We start from the raw sequence: 9,661 nt of genomic DNA on the forward strand, positions 1-9,661 counted from the left end.
ATGCATATATAACAACTTCATTTACTCACATAAATTAATATACGAAAGTATAAATTTATGCATAAACTTTAAGTATTTACTTCAACAGTGCTAAATACGTAGGTAGAGCTAGTTATAACTTACTATATATATATATATATATATATATATATATATATATATATATATATATATATATATATATATATATATATATATAGATAACTGTGTGGTGTTTGAACCCCAACAAAGTGCTCGATTATGGAAAAATGAATTTCAATCTAAGAATTTCATATTTATTCAAAAATTTTACAAAAGTTCAGAAAAGCATTGATACCGTCGATTTCAAATCCAATATAAGGGAACCAGTTTATGGTCGAAAATATTAGATTTTCTTCAGTCTCTGCTTGCAATTATTTTTCTGGAAATTTATATTTTGATATACAGTAGCGTCCAAAACTAAGGGACAACATTTAAAAACCTAATATGTGTTAGAAATAACAATTATGAAAAGCTGACATTTTGACAACTGGTAGTCGCTATCATCCATAATAACATACTAAAATTTGAATCATTTGCAAAGGATAGAATTAGAATTATAACAATTATTTATTTATTTTCAAAATAGGAACGTCCAAAAGTAAGGGACAAAATTGAGAAAAACAATGTAAACAGTATGCTATATTCAAATGTTTTGATTTCCTCTAAAGAATAAGTCTTACTTAGTCATTTGTAAACATTGCATCAGCCGGCACCATGGCGAAACGCCAAAAACCTGATTACTCTGTGAGACGAGCTATTGTAAAGCTACACAATGAAAACCACACCATTAGAGAGATTTTAGAGAAAGTGAAACGTTCCAAGAGTGTTGTAGGCAGGGTTGTTAAATCCTACAATAATACTGGCAAAATAGTTAGTGCTTTTAAAACCGGCAGATCCTGCAAAACGTTAGCAAGAGAAGATCTAATAATGCAGCGTATGTCATTAAAGGACCGTTTTAAGTCTTGCACGGAAATTAAAAGGGTTATGAATAGTTCCTCATGTGTTAATGTGTCACGACAGACTGTTTCTAGACGACTGCAAGAAACAGGGCTGTTTAATTGAACCCCAGGGAAGAAACCACTTGTTAGTTCGAAGAATAAGAAGAAGAGATTAGAGTTTGCAAACAGGTATGTAATTTGGACATATGAAAATTGGGCAAAAGTATTTTTCAGTTTAATTTATTTGGAAATGATGGAAAAAATAATGTAAAGAAACATATTGGTGAAAGATTAAGTGTAAAGTGTACTAAGAAAACTGTCAAGTTTGGGGCAGAAGTGTCATGGTATTTTGAATGTTTTCTAGCCAATATACAACGCCTCTTGTCTGGTTACAAACTCGTGCAAATGCGCAGATCTATAAAAACATTGTTCAAGATCATGTTGTGTCAATCATACAGAATTTAGGTTTCGATAGGGCTACCTTTATGCAAGATAATGCCCCATGTCACAAGGCAAAGGTGGTAATGAGTTACCTTAGTGAGCAAGATTTCGAAATTATGGATTGGCCACCGTAAAGTCCTGACTTAAATCGAATAGAAAATCTTTGGAAGACCTAAGGAATGAAAGTTATAGAAAGAAATCCCATTAACACGGAGGATTTGTGGGTGAAGCTTCAAGAAAAATCGCCTAAAATTAGTATCGAGGATTGTCAAGAACTGATTCGTTTTTGTAGTTCAAGATGTGCAGCTGTCATTGAGAGCAAGGGCTCATTTACTAAATATTGATTGTACATGTATTTTTAGTGTTTTTTGGCTGTTTACATTGTTTTTCTCAATGTTGTCCCTTACTTTTGGACATTCCTATTTTGAAAATAAATAAATAATTGTTATAATTCTTTTTCTATCCTTTGCAAATGATTCAAATTTTAGTATGTTATTATGGATGATAGCAACTACCAGTTGTCAAAATTTCAGCTTTTCACAGTTGTTATTTCTAACAAATATTAGGTTTTAAAATTTTGTCCCTTAGTTTTGGACGCTACTATATATATATATATATATATATATATATATATATATATATATATATATATATATATATATATATACTAGTGTGATACTATAAAGGATACACATGAGTCACTAAGTGCTGAAGGGGAACACTAGATAAGAAGTAGCAAACAATGAATCTGTAGGTATTTTTAGATCGAGCCTTTTAGATTTGACATTGACAATAGAAACCTACAGATAAATCAGGAAAGGGCAGCTTCTGGTAACTGGGGTGGGGGGGACTTCAGATACCAACACAGAGGAGACAGTTAGTTGACAACTAAATGCCCTTCGCGGCGGATGGGAGTTGATTGTGACAGTGGTTGGACAGTTTTTAGAGTTGATTGTGAAACAGAAATAGAGACAAATGTGACTGACAGACGAATGTAACATCGATAGAATGGGGAGAAGATGCACACGCTCACAAGTCCAACCGTCAAATATATGCGTTTGTGTTTTTCCTTTCTTTGTTCGACGACTTATAATATTTCTACTTTGTGAACCCATGCGTGTTCCCCTCGACAGTCACCAACAAGAAAATGACGATCCAGCCATAAGAAACACAATGAACGAAAAATCCACGACACATGGCGTTGGGATTCGGCAATCTGTCGGGGTCGCACACGTCTGGTCACTAACAGGCCGCCTGGCATTGCTCAGTCATAAAATACGCTTAAATATGATATTTTAATTTATGCAGATTTCGTATTTATTATTATAGAACACAATTCTCTATTGATTAGTATATTGCATCTCATATACAATAGGGCCCCACCTGCGGCATGGCCCAGTCATAAAATATGCTTATATATGATATTTTAATTCATGCAGATTTCATTTTTATTACAGGGTGGTATGATAAAATTGTCGCCATAGAAAAGACGACATGATTCCATTTCTGTTTGATGAAAACCATTTTTTTTTTGTTGCAGACCATCTACTAGTTGGCCAGTTGTGTACAAATCCCAAGAGTGATAGGAACCTTCTATAATGTCTGAAAGTGACACAATATTCAATGAGTGAGATCGGAGATGTGCCGCTGTACAACTCATGCTCTCTACTGATCTAAGTTATAAAAACGGGACCATTGCCAGCATCCTCAAAATGCAAATCTGAACGGTTCAATACTTAAGGACACAGTTCAATGAAGTTTCTGGCCATGGTTATGGTCTTTGGTGTGGTTTCAAGTGAGGTCCACATCATGCCACCTCACATCTTCGAAGTTGGCTTAAAAGTGTACCTGGAGATGTTATAGAGTGTGGTGATCCCCTGGTGCAATCAGGTTGCTGCTTACAGACCTTGGGTATGGCAGCAGAACTCGGTGCTGGCCCACAAGTCCAAAGACACCCAAGCTTGGTTTCAGAAGGAGTGCTATGTCTTTGTACCTTTCTCTCACTGGCCCCCCTCCTCCGTCGACCTGAACCCACTGGACTAATTCGTTTGGTCATATGTCAGCTTGGCATGTAGGAACAAATAACACACCTTAGGCACCTTTATTGCCTGCAAGCCACATGCACCCGCATCGTTGTTGTGCCACCCACATGTTAAATCTGGGCGTCCAGTCATAGAACCTGACCTGTCACATAATGAATGGATTATCTTCAAAGATGTGTGGTTCCTCTACAAAGAGCTGATGCAACTTACCACCCTTACAGAAACTGAAAACGAGTTATGGTCTGCATTGCTATAGGCCGAAAGTAACTTGGGTTTGGGCAACGTTTCCTATGAAGAATCTACTAAATGGCAGTTTCCTCCTACGTTGCTTGCAACATAATGATCTTTACTTTTCTCATATCATTGGGAACACATTAATATGAGTTGTTTCAGTCTGTCATAGCTTCTCTCCACATTCTTGAAATTGGACCTGCAAAAACTACATCCTAATCATATCAAACAACTTCTACAAAAATAAGATGTAGCAATTACATTCATCAACTAGCACATCCACACAGATATAATACAATTACACAGGTAAAAATAAACACACTGTAGTGAATTGTTATCATACAGACAAATTAACTATTTCTGAACAGTCGAAGGGAGATAACGTAATGAAAATTATTTTCAAAGTGTTAGTTCTAAGAAGAACACCACTTCGTCCACATAAAACAAATTGTGTAGTGTTCAATGTGTTCTCTGTCTGCAGCCTATGTAAACACTATGCAGACTATTTTTTGTCTTTGCACATATAGACACCATAAACAAGACAGATCTTTTGAGAATGTTGAAATCCTGACTATAAATACCGTTTTGCGAGAAAAAACAAATCAGTTAGTGACGTTCTTTCTTTGTTCTTTGTTCCATCGTAAGATGTAAAAAGGTTTTACCATAAATTTCGCACACTCGACGTGGACGAATACCCTTACCAGGAATTTCTGCCTTACTAAGTAACCATGAACAATTTTGTTCTCAGTTTTTCTCTTTTATCCTGACACAGGATTTATTTTTGAATTGTCTTCACTAAATATTTCTGGACATTCTCTAAAAAGATATGGACACATTAATGAATACTATCCTTACTAAACTTATAATGGTCTGGGCGCCCAAAAAGAGAGTCTATACTCTAGGTCTATATCCAATAATTACTGTCATAAATAAAAATCGCATTTTTCAGTTTTAGTTTGAGTTGATGGCTATTTGTTGGTGTTGTTCTTGAGTTGTATTTTTTTTTTTTTTTTTAATTATAAAGGAGTCTATGATATTTGAATTAATATTTAAATATCACCGATAAACCCCCTTTAGCACTGAACCTTGTGAAAAAAAAAAGACAGGATTGAAATTCTAAAAGCAATTGTGGTAGTGAAACAGATTTTATTAAAAATACTATTCATTTGTATCACTTTACGCTAGTTTTTATATTTGTTTGTCTATTTGTTTAATAATTTACTATTATTTAGTTCAATTGAGTTCCTATGTTCTACAACCACACAAGCATTTACTGCAGTTTATATATTTAGAGTTATCCTAATTATACACTTAGCCGGGAAAGTTCTAATTATGCCACACCAGGAAGTAGTTATATTATGGTTATCTTATGGAATGCTATAGTAACCACACTGAGTTATTATCATATTTATTCAAGCTGAACTTTAAAGTTTCAACTGCTAATACCTATTCGATTCAGTAGTTTATCTCTATCAGGGGAAGTAATAATAGTTATTTTTTATCTTTGTAATTGCATGTTATGACTCGTCTCTATCTCTATCTCTTTCTCTATTTCTTTCTATCTACCTATCTACTATAATATAAAAGGAACTTGTGTGTGTGTGTGTGTGTGTGTGAGAGAGAGAGAGAGGGAGAGAGAGAGAGAGAGAGAGAGAGAGAGAAAGTTCATTATGGACTCTGAAACGGCTGGGCTGATTTTTTAAAACATTTTTACACAAATGTACTTTATGTACCTAGTAGTGTTTTTAGATAGGTTTTGTACTGGAATGTCTTTGATAAGTATCGATAATCCATAATCGAAAAAATCCAATGAAAGAAGGAACAAACACTTTTGACTAAAGTTAACGCCTTATACAGCCTAACATCACTAGCATTTCAGAAATTTTATTACTGCAAAGCAGAAAGGCCAGGCATAAAGAATCAGCAGTAGGTTCTTTGAGATGACAGTGGTGCATTCAAAATGAATTTTTCAGTTTAGAGCACAATTGAAACATGATACTAGACTTTTGCATTTTAAACTGCAATTCAAGTCATTATATAAAAATGATTTTATAAAATCAACAGTGCAATGTAAACTACAATGTATTTTAGTCGACATTGCACTGTGGGGAGGCATGTGCAGCTTCATCCCAGTGCATTGTGGTTGGTCCCTAATTAGAGCAGACAATTAATTGATGTGATGGAAAAATGGGCGATTTTACTGATTTACATAAAAATAACATATGGAAAGATGAAACATTCAATGATTCTCATTCAATCCCAGTCAACGTAGGGTCTTCCTGCTTGTATATATATATATATATATATATATATATATATATATATATATATATATATATATATATGAACTTAACACTAACTTATACCTAATACACTAGACGTATCACACCCCTTGCTGGATTAAGAATCCAAACGCACACACACAGAACCATGTGTTAAGTTCATGCTTGCATGCCTTCTCACTTTCAGCTAATACTGCTGGCTAATCTCATGGTGAAAAGGGAGCAGCTATGCATAAGTCTTCTTGCCAGTACATAGCCTCTCCATCATCAAGACTCCTACAGTGTCTCCACGTTGGCCACACACGGTAACTTGGTGCCTTGTAGCCCCAGTCTTAACGTACAAGATCTAGGAGTAGTAGGGGACCCCAGAGGTAGTGCGTTATGGCCCACCGATGAGTGGACATGCCCTTGCACACTACCAACCCCTACCCCACTGTCTTGTGGTTGCCCTTAGTTCAGCAAAGCAGCAAAGACTAGGGGAATGAACCCCAAAATCAAACACCACTGCCTTGTGGGCCTTATCACAGCAAAAGGGTAAGAGATGAAACTCTGACTTTAAATCCTACTGCTGCCTTGCAGTTTTCCTTAAAAGGCTATGAAACCTCATCCAGAAAGAAAAGGCGTAGTAGCAGACACGATAGGGCGACTGTTTACTTCGCTGAGATTACTTTTAGCCAGAAGCTGCGGCCTCCCCTGCTACCAGTTGTCGCAGGTTCGCTCCACTGACATGAGCATTGGAGGTTCAGAGGGTGCCTATCTGATGCGCAACAGATACTGCACCTAAACTGCGAAAGTAACTTTGGAGCCAGGGTGGAAAGTCCTGTGGTGATGGAGTGAGACTACACCAACACCAAGGAATAAAGTACTGAGGCCCCAACTAGTCATTGACTGACAGACTGCATAATAATGATGATGATGATGATGATGATATATAATATATATATATATATATATATATATATATATATATATCTTCTATAATATAAAGCTGAACGTCTGTGTGTGTGTCTGATTACGAATAGGCTTCTATATGGTTGACTATTATAGAAAACTGATGATATATAATGATAAAAGATGTATCAAGACACAGGAATGGGTATGTTTGATCTGGCATAATGATGATTCATTAAAATTGTGGGGTCTTCGTACGCGCCTGGTCCACAAAGTATGGAAATAAAAAAAGTAAAATTAAAAAAATAAAAGTTTACAAGTGTTTTTGATATAGATGTACATAAGAATACTTTGATAAGTATGTTTTAACTTAAATAGGGATGGTATAATAAAATTGTGGGGTCTGCGTTCGCGCCTGGCCTCCATAGAATGGAAATAGGCACAAACTTTAATAAAGACTTTTCATATCTATCTGCGTAAGTATACTTTGATAATTATGTTTCAGTTTGAAGAAATATGGTATAATAAAATTATGGGGTGTTCGTTTGCGCCTGACCTCCATAGAATGGAAATATGTCACAAAGTTTAACAAGGCTTTTTAATATAGATCCACAGAATATTGTGATAAGTGTTTCAGTGTGAACAGGTATGGTATAATAAATTTATCTATTTTATTTTTACTTTCATCATATTTTGCTTTGGTTTTAATACCCCCAAATTCGAAGCTATCTGTTTACAACCCTTCCTTTTCATAACCTATCATACTTTCATAAATCAGAGTCCATTTTCTGTAGGCTGTTTTTGAACCCAGTCAACGACGGGTACTTTTGCTAGTATATATATATATATATATATATATATATATATATACATATGAGGATAAATTTTAATTAAAGAGTTAAAACTATTCAAGAGTTTGGATTGATGAGATTAATTCATATATCCTTTTAGTAAAAATAGATATGTTTAACGTTTCAGATAAAAATGCTTGATAATTATTAAGTTATATCAGTCAGTATTTTCATATATTAAGTGGATAAATTTTAAGAATTCAAAATATTAATTAAAATTTCAAATATTATAATCAAGATTCGGGAATAAATTTTGAAGTGTGTATTGCTGGAGTTTTATTATAATTTTTGAAATTTTAATTAATGTTTTGAATTTTTAAAATCTACCAAATCTCTCTCTCTCTCTCTCTCTCTCTCTCTCTCTCTCTTTATATATATATATATATATATATATATATATATATATATATATATATATATATATATATATATACTAGCATAGATGCCCGGCGTTGCCCGGGTGTTTGGAGGTGTGTGTTGAGCAAAAAAAAGGTAGTACGAAGGCAGACTCAAACTCATACTGTGAAGGAGGAAAAAAAAAAAAACGGGGGAAAAACGTGATGTCTTTGCTGCTACGACCACCACCAAACCGAAAGTGACGTAGGTTTAAATTAAGGCTAGACAATCGAAAAGAGGGGATGACTTTCGAAAATATTGGCGAAAAAAGTGACCCATCCGTGTAGAAAAGTGCCCAGTTGAGAGTGAAGAAATTAATGCTTTTAGCCCATTTTTCGGTCTGAAGGGTCGAGCTTCAAAATGATACTGATCTTGTGAAAATCCGTCGCTTCTATTGAAAGTTTTAGGCAGCCATGCAAGCATGCATACATACATTTATATATTGGTAACTCAAATTTTCGACCCAAGTCGATTAAAAAGCTTGCCCTATCTCTGAATACCCTTTATGTCAAATTTCAAATGTTTAGACCAGAAATTGTCTGAGTAATTTGGTAGAGACTGCAGAGGTCAAATTTTTAAAAATTTGACCCCTATTATGACCCCTTAATATTTATTATTTTGGGCTCAAATCAAATTTACAAAATTGTCGGAGGAGTTTGGTAGTGTTCTCAAAGGTCAAATCGTTGAACTTTGACTCCTTAACAGCCAAATTTCTAGCCGAAAAATCTCACTACCCTGTATATCAAATTTTGAGTCTATAGACTGAAAATTGACAGAGTTATTGCATAGGGAAATGTACACAGACAGACAGACACTTTCACTTTTATAGATATATAGATTTCCTCAAAATCTCTGGCCTTGATGGAGGGGAGACTAAAACTTGCTGCTATAGTTTCAAATGATCTGAAATAATAGCAAGGGGAGACTTGATCCCAAATATTTCTTATGGAAATAGAGTACGATTATGAATATCTCCAGTATCCAATAATCTTTATACACTGTGAAATGTACTTCATGTATGAAAATTAAAGAGGGGAGATATAACATATGAGAAATATTTGGAACCAAGTCTCCCCTCATAGTTTTAGTCTCTCATCCCTCAAGGCCATGGGTTTGGGGAAATATCAGATATTTTGTTATTCATATGCAAAACTAGGAAATGACTATGACACTATCAATAATTTCCCCCACTCTTTATCTGTGCCTAAAGCTAAATGTGGATTCCATGAACAAACCTTCTTTCTTAGAACTCTGTTCCGTTTTCCTGCTTTCTTACTGACTACAATATGGCTGTCTTCAAGTTCAACGTGAACAAATTCTTGATGAGCCATTCCCTTAAGTAATTCAATTTATCAAATTTCCACTGCTATCAATGACTGACATATTCCCCTTTACCACTGTACACTCATTAACCCTTATCTTTGAGTGGCCCTCGGGCCTTGATAAGTGGTAACTTCTTTTGTAAAAAAAAAAAGGAAAAAAAAAGAAAACCAAACGTTTCTCAATATTTTTCTTTTGATACCCTCTGTTTTTTACAAGTTTTCAGATTTCAAGCTTGAACTGGCCAA

Source organism: Euprymna scolopes, chromosome 8 (genome assembly GCF_053919585.1).
Source record: "Euprymna scolopes isolate OS-2025 chromosome 8, ASM5391958v1, whole genome shotgun sequence".
In the NCBI taxonomy this organism is placed as follows: Eukaryota; Metazoa; Mollusca; class Cephalopoda; order Sepiida; family Sepiolidae; genus Euprymna; species Euprymna scolopes.